The following is a 13,660-nucleotide window of genomic DNA, read 5'->3' as shown; positions in this document are numbered from 1 at the left end:
CACGCTGCTCCAATACGGGTTGTTGGAAAACACACGTGGCAGAATTTCATTGAAATTAAACACATGCAGGTTTCCTCATGATGTTTTCCTTCACCACCGATCACGAGATGAATTATAAACACAAATTAGGCCCATGAAATTTCAGTGAGTTTGTACCCGAAATCATCGGTTAAGATGTCAGCTTTTGACGATACAGGTGAACATTATATCTTGTCATTATAACATTAAAACAGATAAAATATTTCGGTGAGTAAAATCCAGACTTCTAGTCGCGTATGATGCGACTGACACCAATTTTCTATTCACTTGCAATCCAATTTGCAACTAATATGAATGAAATTGAAATGAAATATTGAGCAAAGAAAAATAAGTCGAAGTTATCAAATTTGAACCCATTCGTTATCATTCATCAAATCAGCGGTCGTTGCACTACTATTAGTATTATTCGGAAATGTCTCAAATACAAAATTCCTTTGAGAATATTTTGGACCACCTTATTGAATTTTAATTATAGGCCAAAGAGTAAAACCTTTTTCCAAATCAAAGCAAATCAATTATTTTTGATTAAGACGAAACATTGAACAGTTGAACGCCTTAACAACTCTATGATTGACGACAGAGAAAAAAAAGTCTACTGGAAAAGATTACGCAGTTGTTTTAAAAAAAAGAAAAACAAATCCAATTCTATATATTTGAATCTAACGAAACCATATTTGTCAAAACCATTGCAACATTTGACTCATAAACAAACACGAACATTTCGTCGTAAAATTGTGGAATTAGAACGTCAACACTACGGAAGTCCGTGCGTTATGTACTCGCATGTTTGACAACTCGATGGGTTGACTCGAAATCAATATCGTGTTGGCAGTTCAGCGGATACCTTGGAGTGTACTTTACGAAACGTTAATAGTTTTCAGAAGACATTTATGCATGTTTTGCAATTGATCCGTAATTTTTACCAACTTCTGTTGTTGCTTCTATGAAAACGCTTCGATCTCAAACTGCTGAAAGCTCACTGTACCTTATTAATTTGCTTTCTTATTTGGCAAGGTTCTAACTACTCTAGTTAGGGAGTCAAATATTGCAGCTGAATTTTAAAATCTACCCAAGACTATACTCATTTTTGGTGCTGGTGAAAAGACGATTTATTTTAGTAAATTTAATTTATAAAAGTAAAACAACCTTTTCAATTATGAATTTATTATTTTAATCAACTTTTTAGCAGCAGGAATGAAACCATTAGTTTAATGTTTGAAACGACACTCGGCTTTAACTGTCAGAATTAATAATGTGATTGTGAGTGCTGACTGTTGTTGCCAGTATTAGGTATTATAAATTAGTTGGAATAGAATATGTTCATGCAAAGCATCAGTACATATATAATATTTATTTTTTATGATATCGGTTTGCGGACGAGCAAATGGACCACTTGATGGTCAGTATCGCTTAAAGACAATGGCGCTGTAAGAAATATTAACCATACCTTACATCGCCAATGCACCACCAACATTGGGAACTCAGATGTTATGTTCCTAGTGCCTGTAGTTACACTGGCTCAAACACCCTTCAAGCCGGAATACAACAATACTGGATACAGCCGTTTGGCGGCAGAATATCTATTGAGTGGGTGGTACCTATCTAGACCTACCACCATTTAATAAAAAATATAATAAGTCGATAGTTAATAATAATGTAAACACAGATATATCTTGATGGTATCGAAAACTAAAACATTACAATTTACATAATATAAAAGTGTGTTTCCCGCAGTAAACGACTTAGAGGATCGCTTGTTACAAATATTTTATATTCAAATTGGAATTCGTTTTATTATATGGGTCTATATGGATAAATATTTCAAATGGAAAAGCTAGTTGAAAAGCCAAGCCTATTTTTTTAATCTAAGGCATGATTACCCAAGCGAAAATCCATTTAAGTTTGTTCGATAGTGTATTCCCAATATGTGAATACGATTATGTGATTATGATTTGTCCGTGTATTACGCGTAAAGGTATATAGCTAGTCGTTGAATCATATTCTTTAGGTTAAGGTTAAATTATTAAAAAAAATGCCATTTAAACTTAACGTGACATATACTACATGTAAAAGTCATCAACAATGTTCTTATAAAAAAAATACTATAGTCGCATTTCGGTTTTTGTTGTAGTATTCAATATATTAAACATACTATTCCAACAGAAAATCTGGTACAAAACCTACAGTTGAATGAGCACTTGTACGCACGCAATGTTTGTAGGTAATTTTGGGTCAGAGGACTGATCCTCAGAACAATAACAAGTAGAAATAGTATCACAAGTATACTAAATAGAAATATGTATAAACTAAACAAAATTATATTCCTTACAAAATATTTACAAGCAAGAATACATTAAAAAAAGAAACCCTATTAAGCCAGCCCCACTTACGATGTGAGTACAGAAAGGAGTAACGTTGTTGAGTATGTTAGGGAGTATATAAAAGGGAAGAGACTTGAGGCGTTAAATACAGCAATAAGGAAACCAGGCGACAGAATTTCGTCACATATCCAAGTTTGGTGCCAATATTGTCGCAATTTATCGATATTTTTACGATTCATAAATCTGTAACTGCAGTTAGTAAACCTTCGAGCTTATACGTACATAATCTTAAAAACAAAACGTGATGTCATCATGTATTTATTATTTGATTATATAAAGTCATACCAAAAGATTTTTTGACAATTAAGATCTTGTTTTGAAAATGATTTGTGATGAAGGATATGACCAAAATCGGCACGCTAGACATAAAGACGTAAAGATCTTGACTGACTGACTGATCTGAATATCAACGGACTTATGAAGATAACTGTTTTTTTTTTTTTGTCGTATGGTTCCTTTAACATATTAACTTTATCATTATAAAGCCTAATTATTTTATGTCGTTAATAGCTTTATGTAACACAATTCTTATCATTTACAAAACTAAGCTTAGATTTAACTGGCATATGTCATTTCTGTAAAATATGTTCAAAGTACGAATATAACTTTTTGATCAATCATCACGAGCCCATTTGCTTTTACTCTATTTTATTTTAGAAGTAATCCATCATATTACACGTGTTCCGTCGTTTTTAGGTCACTAATGTACGTAAATTTACACGGACGGTCACGTGATCAATTGTAACGATATTGATTTTAAGGAGCAGATTTGTTAACAAGGATACGTTGAATGTACAACACGATTTTGAAATGACTGAAATTGATTTTTTGCCATGCTTACGATAAACTGCCTCCTTGCCTCTTGCCTCGGTCTTTGTGAGGTCAATATCAATAAAGGTGCGCTTTTTATTTCTTCACCCTTCTAGTAAATTGGATGGAAATCTGACAAGATCATATAGAGTACAAGCGCCGGAATAAAGGCTTGATGTGGGAAATCACAGGAATATAACGCTACCAGCTTCTAACTTCCAGTTGCTAAATTGAGAATTTATTGGCAGAGAAACCCAGTAGCTATTAACCTAAGTCCCTGGTATTGTCTAAGATAATTAATTAAACAGACAATAAAAACAGTTTATAATAAGATATGACAATAAAAAACACGGAATGTACCAAAAGAATGCCCTAATTTTATTAAGATAGGCCGGTCTAAATAATATTACCAAGTCAAATGACGCTCACTGACTAATTAGGACATCTTTAAACTAAAGCCTGCAATTCAATCTTGATCGCAAGTAAAGATATTCAAAGCAAAATCTATTCATACAAATAAAATCTTTGATCTTTCGTTTATCTTAAGAGCTTTCACACTGTCAAAAATTCGACGATGAATGTTAAAAATTGCATTATAGTAGTAGAAACCACGGTCAGCTAATACATTAACCGCAATTGACTGCCTCGTTGGTCTAATGGTTAGATTTAAGTTCACAGATCCTGACCTTCTGGGTTTCAAACCCCAGGTGGGGCCGATAAGAAATTATTGGGTTTTCTGTTGAGAAATTCTCAGTAACAGCCGTAAGACGTGAGTGTGAGTGTGTCCCGTGCCTCGGAAAGCACGTAAAACTGTTGGTCCTGCGTCTGAACTCTTTTCGGTCATGTCGGGTTTGCCATCGGATTATGAGAGTAAGGAAATAGAGAGTGCACCTGTGTTACCACACACACTTCTTCACTATATGTTCAACGTAATTCGCTGCTCTCCATTCATTTTGGTCGCCATGACCATATGTAATCAGTCAAGACGAAATCAATAGTAATTATTGTTTCAAAATATTTCACGCAAGCTAAGTCATAAATTTGCTGACTAAACACGTCATTCAGTTAACAGTAATGTTATAGTCGGTATATTCGTTTAAATTTGATTACCCTTGCATTTGGGGTTCTACTTTTTCTTGAAATATGTATTCCCACTGAATTTATAAAAATAATTAATAATATAGGTAGGTATTCATCGTTTTAAAATATATTTTTTATACTATCAAAGTGCTTCGTCCATCTATAATATATACATGTATAATTACAACGATTAATCCTTATTTTCCACGAATATATTATATAGCAAATAAATACAATAAGGATTTCAGTTTCGACCCGGCGTAACCGCTGTACCCGGGTTTAATCCTTAATTAATTAAAAGATTACAATGAATTCTTGTTTCGAAATCCAATACAGATGATAAATGAGAAACTAATATTCATTATTTTGTTTCAAATAAATTTCTATAGTTGATAGATTTTCGTAAATGTATAAATAATAACTATAAATACTTAATACACAGACTAAAAATTAAACTGTCATATTTTTATTACGAATCAATTGAGTGTCAATGGCAATTTCGATACATATATTAGACTAATGAATTATGTTTACACATAATATTTTGAAGTATTAGTACCTTTTATTCCTTATATATTAACCTTTGAATATTTACGATCGACGGTTAGCAAACGGATATTCTCAAATATCTAAACTGATATTACGAAATGTTCGAAAATCTAAGTAAAAAAAAAAACAATGTAATTTGCATATGAAACAAGATTCGGTTAAAATCAATACGCCTTATCGATGCATAATTTACATAACAAATTGTATCGGTTTACTTAACGAAAAAAAAAACTATTATTTTAAATGCTTATTGTGATGTTACACAATCATATGGGTCAATTTTTAATACACTTAAATTACTTTTAACTAATTTTAAAGAATCGTTTGTAATGAATGGCTTAGTAAAACCTTTTTAATGTTGACCTAGACCCGAATAATACTATTCAATCACGCAACTGACACAAACACGAAAATTATAACTACAAATTAACAATAGCAACTAAAAACCTCGTACGTTGGTGTATTCACGAAGAATTTTATAGATTAAAAACAGGTGAATAATCACAGATAAAAAAAACGTAAATGTCACTAATTCGACACAGTCGGCACTATTTTAAAATGAAATCACTTTAAAATATGACGTTCAATAGTAATTATATTATGCTTTTTGGACACAAGTGCATCCACGCGAGGTCGGCTGCGGACTGGCTGTTAGAGCGAGAGGGTGAGAGGGGGGAGGGGTGCGCCCTCCCTGTACAGACTATACGGCTCACACAGCTGATTATACATATTAAAACTTTTTTGGTTCTTTTTCTGTCTCACTGGCTATTATCGTTGAAACGGAATGGAACTACCTCTATTTAGAAAAAAATGGTATTGTTTTGATTAATGATAAAAAATTTAACAGCTCTCAGTCCAATCACGTATGCAAAACTCAGAAATCAATAACATTGTAGTTATATGTGACGTTAGGTCTCGCTTTGTTTATACAGTTTATATAACATGATCTACTTATTGACATTTTTATTAATGGTTTTATAATTTCATCTTTACATATTATAATGGATTATTGACAGATCTGTGTATTTTATGAAATATTCTTAAAGAGCATTTATCGTGGGTGCAGATAAAGAACTGACGAGCACTTCGATATAATTTATTCAATTTTCATATCGATATGGAATAAAGGTTAAAACAAAGAAAGTTTTTTTTTTACTCTTGTCAAGTAAGGTTGGTAAGTGGCTTCGTCTTCGGACTTGCTGTAAGATGATTTCAAGATTTGTTAAAAAAGTATGTTTTAGAAAACAAAAATGCTATTTAAGCATTCTCTGCTGAAAATCTTTAGAAATGTATATAATAAGCTATAACTCTACTTCCATTTATAACGGGTACATACTCAAGCTCATCTGTCCCTTTAACGTTTTATTCGCCGTTTTTTTTTTTTCGTTTTTTATTTAATTTTTCTCGCACTTCTACATTCGTGAAAAGAGTTTTCATTAATCAATCCATAATATAGTCAATATTTATGAATATCTAAATTCAAATATAACAAATATATATATGCTACTAAATTATTTTGATTATATGTTTATGTGGCTATTTATGCAGATGGTTGAAATCATGAAGCAGATCTATGACAGCTATATCACGGGATGCATGTTCTAGTTAAATCCAGTTAAATAATTAAGACTGCACATTAGAAAAATAACATCTTCATTGATACGTGTCACTGATTGTGACTTAGTTATTAAGACACGACTGCCCAAAAGGGAGTAAGTTTTCAGGGTTCATGTGTGTACGTGAGGTTATTTTATCCACCATAACTTGCCTCAACAGATTTGGACGTATGACGTATCTTTTGAATCCTTACATCACCAGTGTAAAACTGGCTGTTATGAGAAAAACACAATATTGCATCTTGATTTTTAATCACCGAATGCTTAGGCAAATATTTTTTGTTTGAAAAAATACTCATTGTATAATCGATCGATATTATGCTTTAAAAAAGTAAAATCTGGCATCATTTTATATTTCAAAGATATATTCAAATGGCTGGTTACTGGAATAGCAGAGCCCTGGAAGCCTGCTTCGTTGATTTTTGTCGTTTTAATAAGCAATCTGAACGCAAGTCCAGAAGGTAGACATGAACATTGAACAGATGTTGTAGCATACGTTTTTTAAAGCGCTTTCAACTGGAAACGACCAACCAGTGGTCGACAATTTTTCTGTTTTTTTTCAATATTTCTTAATCGAACAATCCAGCTCTACCATGTGTGCTTTCATCATCATTTTTAAAATCATGTAAAAACAGATACAATTTTATTTTTTTTGTAAGTTGGTTAAACATCGTGGGTTTCATTAGATCTGCTATAATTGATACAACTTTTACTTCTTAAATCTTTGAGAAAATAGACATAAAAGTATGTTTTTGAACATTTTATCACGTGGTGATTTGCTTGTGCAAGCCCGTATGGGCAGGTAGCACCCACTTATCATATAATCTACCTTCAAGCACCAATAATTAGAATTTTTGTGTTCCGGTGTAAAGGATGAGTGAGCCATTGTAACATTTGTGACTACAGGCACAAGGGATGTCACATCTCAGTTACAAAAGTTGCTGGCGCATTGACGATGTAAGGAATCATTGAAATTTCTTACGACGCCAATCTCTTTGGACAGTAGTGACCTCTTACCATCAGGCGGCCCATTTACCAGTCCGTCTACCTACACTATAAAAAAAAACTGAATTCATAGATTCTGTTTACGTTATGCATGTTGTATTTTAAAGCGTAAATCGTAGTAAGATAGTTTTAACGTTATATCGAATAGATGTTACGATGAATGTGAATAATTAATGCCCAACTGCCGGAAATTATTGATTATCCATTAACGAGTCTTCACACAACACGATAGCGTCAAAAGAAAAACAAACATCTACTCCTTGTGCAGTACCGAGAATTTGTGTGATATTTTGAGCTGCGTGGAAAAAATGGAACCGGCATACAGTTCTCAATTTTTAAAATAATAGCTTGATAAATTGTGTTATTTTATTGTATTTTAGAAATATAATCCAGCAGCGTATTTTGAGAAGGAGAACTGTTGATCCAGGAAACTGTATTTTAACTTTGAATGACGATATACTTAAAATGATAAATTCAATAATTATAGGTCTATTTAAAGAGCTATTAACAAAAAATATACCAACTGATATATTAATAATGTCTTGTCATCAGTTTTACAAAATTCAGTTACAATATATGACCCAAACAACAGCTATATTAAATTAATCTTGTAAAATAAATCAATGTAGAGAAACGCTTCTGTCGGGATTTATAATCTACAAGTACGATAGATTAATTTGGATTGAAATACAGGTGTTATATGACTAATTTTCACGCCAAAATGAGTAATAAATTAACAGAAAACCAGTAAATAACAAGCAATATGAATTATAGTTTTTCATCGTTTTCACTGAAACGTTAAATGAAACACAAACGCGGGCATGTATTTGGGGCAGTGTGATGCGCGTGAGCAACTAATCGACTACGCGTATTTACCCAATACGTTGCATCGTATGAATACTATCTAACTACTTACTATAATTATAGTATTCAGTACGAAATCATATAAGAACTTCAATATTACAATGTTGAACTTTGGACAAAAAACGATCGAAAGGTTTTTTTTATTGTATTTTATCACAAATTTCTGCCATGTTGGTTTAGTGCAGAGCAGAGCCGCAAATCTCGAGGTATTCGATTTAAATCAAGAGGAAAAACCAGAAGAAGTTTTAGAACGTTATTCCAGGGTGGGAAGATTATTATTTTAATTAAAAATATAATCTAACAATATAGGAGATATCTAAGATATATAATTCCAAACAGTTTCTTTGACAGACCTCGAAAAAAAAAACACGGTAAGATGCCATTATTTTACACCACCACCAATTAGAAAACAATGTTTGCTTAAAAAAGCTTTGTAACTTAATTGCACTGGCTTGAAATACAAAATGGCAGTTCCCTCCATTTTATTTGATGTTCAGTATATGGCAATACTAATCTTTACCCGTATTCATTGAAATTAATTTAAAGCATTTTTGTTCTAGACGGTACATTGATAGTTAAAATAAATAAGAGTAAAATTATTTTGATTAAAAATAAATTTCTGTTCGAAAATTTTAATTTTCCCATCGCAAAATCATTCCGTTTAACAAATTAAAACGCATGCATAATTAACGAGAGTTGTAGCGACATTTTAATGAGAAAACTTTTTTTTTTTAATAGCAGCTTCGTATGAAATGTTTTTAAGTGCGATGACCTTTTGATAGGTTGATTTTACGACTGAAAAAACGTAATAATTCTACTTTTAAATCTATTAATATTTTTTTATAATGTATTTAATTATCTTGTCAGAAACATTTATTGTGCAGTCTACTTCAAACATTCATTGTACTTATAACATCTCTGTTCACTCATTACCTACAAAAGGGTTAAAATATAACTTTACTGGAATATTTAAGTCAGCCAGACATGCAAGAGAGTTAAATTGCGTGAAAACATAAAAAGTCCCGATTTGGCAGCACTGCCTGTGAATCAAGAGTACTTCAGTACGATGACCTTTTGACAGCTGAAATTTCCCGCTTAAATACTACAGCACAGAATAAAAATGACAGTTATTATCCGTCGCTACGAAATGTCACGTTCATTTTATTCAAATTAAGTGCATTTATAGTGTTTAAATTTGTTAATGTACTTGTATCACGTTAGTAAAATCTTTTTATGTGAAAAATGATATGTGTGTTTGACGTGATGGAGATTCTTTTGTATTTATCCCATTTACTGAAACTCACACTTAACCAGTTTGAATACGGAACACATTGGCATATATGAAATATATCAACGCCGAATACTTATTTTCTCAGGAAAACAATCAGTGTTTAAATTTACGAAAAATTACCCCAACGTCAGGCAGATTTGTAAAGTGACAATCCCTTTAATTAACGATTTCGTGTAGCTAGTTCATTAAGGAATAAATTTAAATGTACATACTACATATTTTCTGGTTTTTATCTGGTATAAGACGCGAGCGCGTTGCAGTCGCCTCCCACGCGTAGCATAGGTTTTTTTTCTTATTTTACTTTTATAAATAAAATATATATGTCACGTTAACCTCTGTCCCTACTGGAATCAAAAGATATATCAGTAATTCGAATAACGGAGAATTATTAAGGCTTTGTGTCAGTTCAGTTAATTGAAAAATTCTAGAACGTATGATTACCAACTCAAGAAATAATTTATTATTTGTTATTATTACATCAGCAGCAAATTAAGTCCACTGTCTTATTGATAATAACTAGATTTAATATGTAAGAATTTTAATCCCTGGATTCCCCATCTCACGCTTCTTTATGGTTTAATAATTGCTAAGAAAGCGTCGTCCATCATTAGATTTTTTCTGTATTGCCAGTAGCTTTTGGCTAAAGTGGCCTCTATCGTCAACGGTCGGGTTTTTTTGTATCTGTTTGTTATATGTTGTTGGACCTGCTCGTCTTTTCAGCGTCACCGGTTGGGGGGGGGGGCGAGTACTAGACTCAGCTTTGACGTTTCAGCCCTCTTGGGCTCCGAATAACGTTCATCCTGAGAGTGTCTTCTATGAGATTGCACGTCGGCTCAGAACGTAGTCGGGCGGTGGGAAGAGTTTCTGCTCGCAGTACTATTTAATTGACGTCACAATCGTTTTCGTGACGTCACTAATCGGGGACTTCGTTTCCTCGAACGGAAACGCTGTAGGTGGGTGGTGTGTAGTGATTTCCCTACGAAAGGAGCGCGTCATTAAATATATTGACATAAGCTTTATTTACAAAAATCTAGACAGCGCGATCTAGGAACTCCAAAAATACATATCAACGCCCTCTAGTGACAATTCTCTGCCTACAGGTTTTAAATTCATTCGTGCAAATATTCATATAAATTGATCATTAATCCTACAGTTTTTTGTTCTATACATAGAAACATAGGAGAGATATATTATGTATTTGCAATGATTCACGAATATCGCCCCTCACGTCTGACTCTATAAAGCTTTCGTCGAATGTGTGGCGTTGAACTAAATAGTCTTTTATACACTTTTTAAACGGAGTTCTTGTATCTTCGTATTTATTTACGTTCTATAAACAAGCGGGTTTAATTAAAGACACGAGCTGTAAGGGCTTTTCTTTCAAAGGTTTACAAGTCGTACGAAAGTCATGGAAACATTTTACATTGAATTATCACATAGATTTGGATTTTATAAATGTTATTCTTTAAAATAAATGCCAAGCAAGATTCTAATACAGCTGGACATAACTAAACGGCATGAGTAATCAAAAATTTATAAAATTTTCGTCAGCTGCTAACTTCCTTTGTAATTAGTTAAGGTGTAGGTTCCTTGTAAGGTTTGTTTTTATTTCATTGGGAAATCAACAGCATGACAATAAATGAAATGGCAAAGGAATTTGACAATAAAGCCAAAGGTCCAATAAGTTTATAAAATATACTAATGTAATACAATAATGTGAGATGTAACACCAACAATCTAACAGAATAAATATTTGCGGCAAGTACGCCTCGTAACGGCAATTCTTTTCGGGAATAAAATGTTTTGCAAGAAAGAAATATAAGTTTCAAATTTGCCAATATAAGTTAAGAAATATAAGTTTTTTTTTTTAATATTTCTGACAGTTCTAACAGTATAATCGTTATTGTTTCGAAGTGCTGTTGCTGTTAAGATAAGCCGAATCAATTCCCGTAAAATTGTGAGACTTAATATTTGCTAAAAAAAAAAAAATGTTATATTTTATATTAAAAAAATATATTTGAAGAGTATTGCGAAAGTACATTTTTTTTAAACATTATAAGGATTTGATTATTTGGCCTAATTTATTTTACGTCACGATATAGAATCCACGGTCATTTAATAAATACATTATAAATAATATTTAATAACAAAATAAGAATAATTTAAATAGATGAATACATAATATATTTCAATTGAAATTCGCATGTAACGGAGCGAAACAAAACAAAAAACAAGCAGTGTAAAAATGGCGCGGACACAAAAAACTGTGGAGATGCAATTAGCAATAACAATTAACTTAATTTAATTTATTGCCTCTACTAGCATCCTGGCTGGTCCATTTTTTGTTCAAAAAATCAGTTTTCATGCAACAGGAAAATGTTTTTAACATTTCTGACACTTGTAGCAAGATGGGCTGTCATGATTTGTACAGTAATTAATTTTAATTTTGATGTGTATATTAACGTAGTTATTGAAAATAATTCTAATATATTATCAATTATATTTGTATGTAAATACCTCAATGTTGAGCGAAAGCGTATCTCCTCTGTTTCGGGGAAGGATACGAGGCTTAGAGGAATTTATGCTGTTCCACTGAGGATTGCAGAATATCCACCTAATTATTATATTATGCATAGAGACTGCCTCGTCGGTCTCGTGGCTAGATATAAGACCTCAGTTACTGGGCTTACAAAGTTACTGGACTTTTTTGTCAAAAAATGTCAGTCAGCTCGGAGTTTAGAAGTTGGAAGTGTGAATCAGTGCCTTGGAAGACATGTAAAGCCGTTGAACTCAACTGAACTCTTGAACTCTTTCCGGCCGTGTTGGATTGGGCACCCCATCGGATAATGAGTGAGTATTAGAATACGCCTGTGTCACTTTTGAACTACAAAAAGTCCTGGATAATTTGCTAGAGTCTCCCTGAGTTTGTTTGCCGTTGCTGAAAATGGTTAGGAGGACGACGTTTATGGCTAAAACTAGTAGACTACGTGCGTCTTAACTCAAGATGGTAGGTACAATGAGCAATCACTTAGGTTTGTATATGTCGCAGGTGTAAGCCGGCTACTGGGCCAACCGATGGTAAGTGATCACCACTGCCCACAGACATTGGTGCTGTGAGAAATAGTCACTTGTGCCTGTAGTTACACTGGTTGACTCAACCTTCAAACCAAAACACAAAACTTCTAAGTGTTGCTGTTTTCCAGTTTGATGCCACCGAGTAATAATTTAAATAAACGTAAACATGAATACCGTGAACGTTTAAAGGGAATGCTCCACTGAGTTGTTTCGAATCGTATCTGCCTTCGGCGCTGCGGGAAGTACAACCCTACCTCCCGCAGCAGACAAAGTCTGCAGTCCCACAGCGTTTCATAAAAAACATTCTTGGAATATAACTGACAAGACCACGTAGAGCCAGTTGTCAATTTGCCAAGAGCCAGTTAATTTTGTGACAATTTTGTTAACATACATATAGAATAAACCACAATACCAGCAATGGAACCACTGATAATATCAGAACACGAAAGAACAAATCAAATCAAAAATTGCTTTAAATCGTTATTATACAGGATTATATGAAATCAATTTATTATTATATCCATCAATCGGTTCGAAATATTGATTCGACTGTGAAGACCCGATCAAATTCAATAGTTATTAGTTTGAATAACGTAGGTATGATAATGAAATTGATATATTTTGTCTGAAAATATAAAAATACTAATTTTACGTCTTTGGTATCGGTTTTATTTCATCGACGAAAGAAATAAGTTCATTACGTGTTAGATAAATATTTCCGAAAATGGCCTACTGACTCGAATATTCTTAGAGCCGGATTTAAAGGAAGGCAAGTTCCAGAGACACCAGAATATATATATTTTTTATTATATTCCTTTTTTTATATCATTATAAATTATTTAATGAGTCTACCTGTAGGCCCAGGGCCTCCAAACCGTAAATGATGATTCTGAGCATTGCTACGACCAAGGACCGTGCCTCTACCATAAATCCGTATATCATATACATAA

General features: G+C 32.8%; 1 protein-coding gene across 9 annotated transcripts in view; it reads right to left on the bottom strand.

The window, feature by feature from the left end:
• Window positions 1–13,660, bottom strand: part of LOC125072323 (protein Fe65 homolog) — an 88,848-nt gene that overhangs the window by 51,703 nt on the left and 23,485 nt on the right. For 2 of the 9 annotated variants that reach the window (XM_047682926.1, XM_047682927.1), the window contains exon 1: window positions 5,314–5,494. The exons of 6 other annotated variants lie outside the window; for them this stretch is intronic. The gene's annotated coding sequence lies outside the window, so the exon portion shown is untranslated. Of the gene's footprint in view, window positions 1–5,306; window positions 5,495–13,660 lie in introns of those variants that run through there. One more of the 9 variants, XM_047682925.1, reaches the window with a different exon arrangement.

This window comes from Vanessa atalanta, chromosome 21, assembly GCF_905147765.1.
Source record: "Vanessa atalanta chromosome 21, ilVanAtal1.2, whole genome shotgun sequence".
In the NCBI taxonomy this organism is placed as follows: Eukaryota; Metazoa; Arthropoda; class Insecta; order Lepidoptera; family Nymphalidae; genus Vanessa; species Vanessa atalanta.
This window is presented reverse-complemented; position numbering and strand designations above follow the sequence as displayed.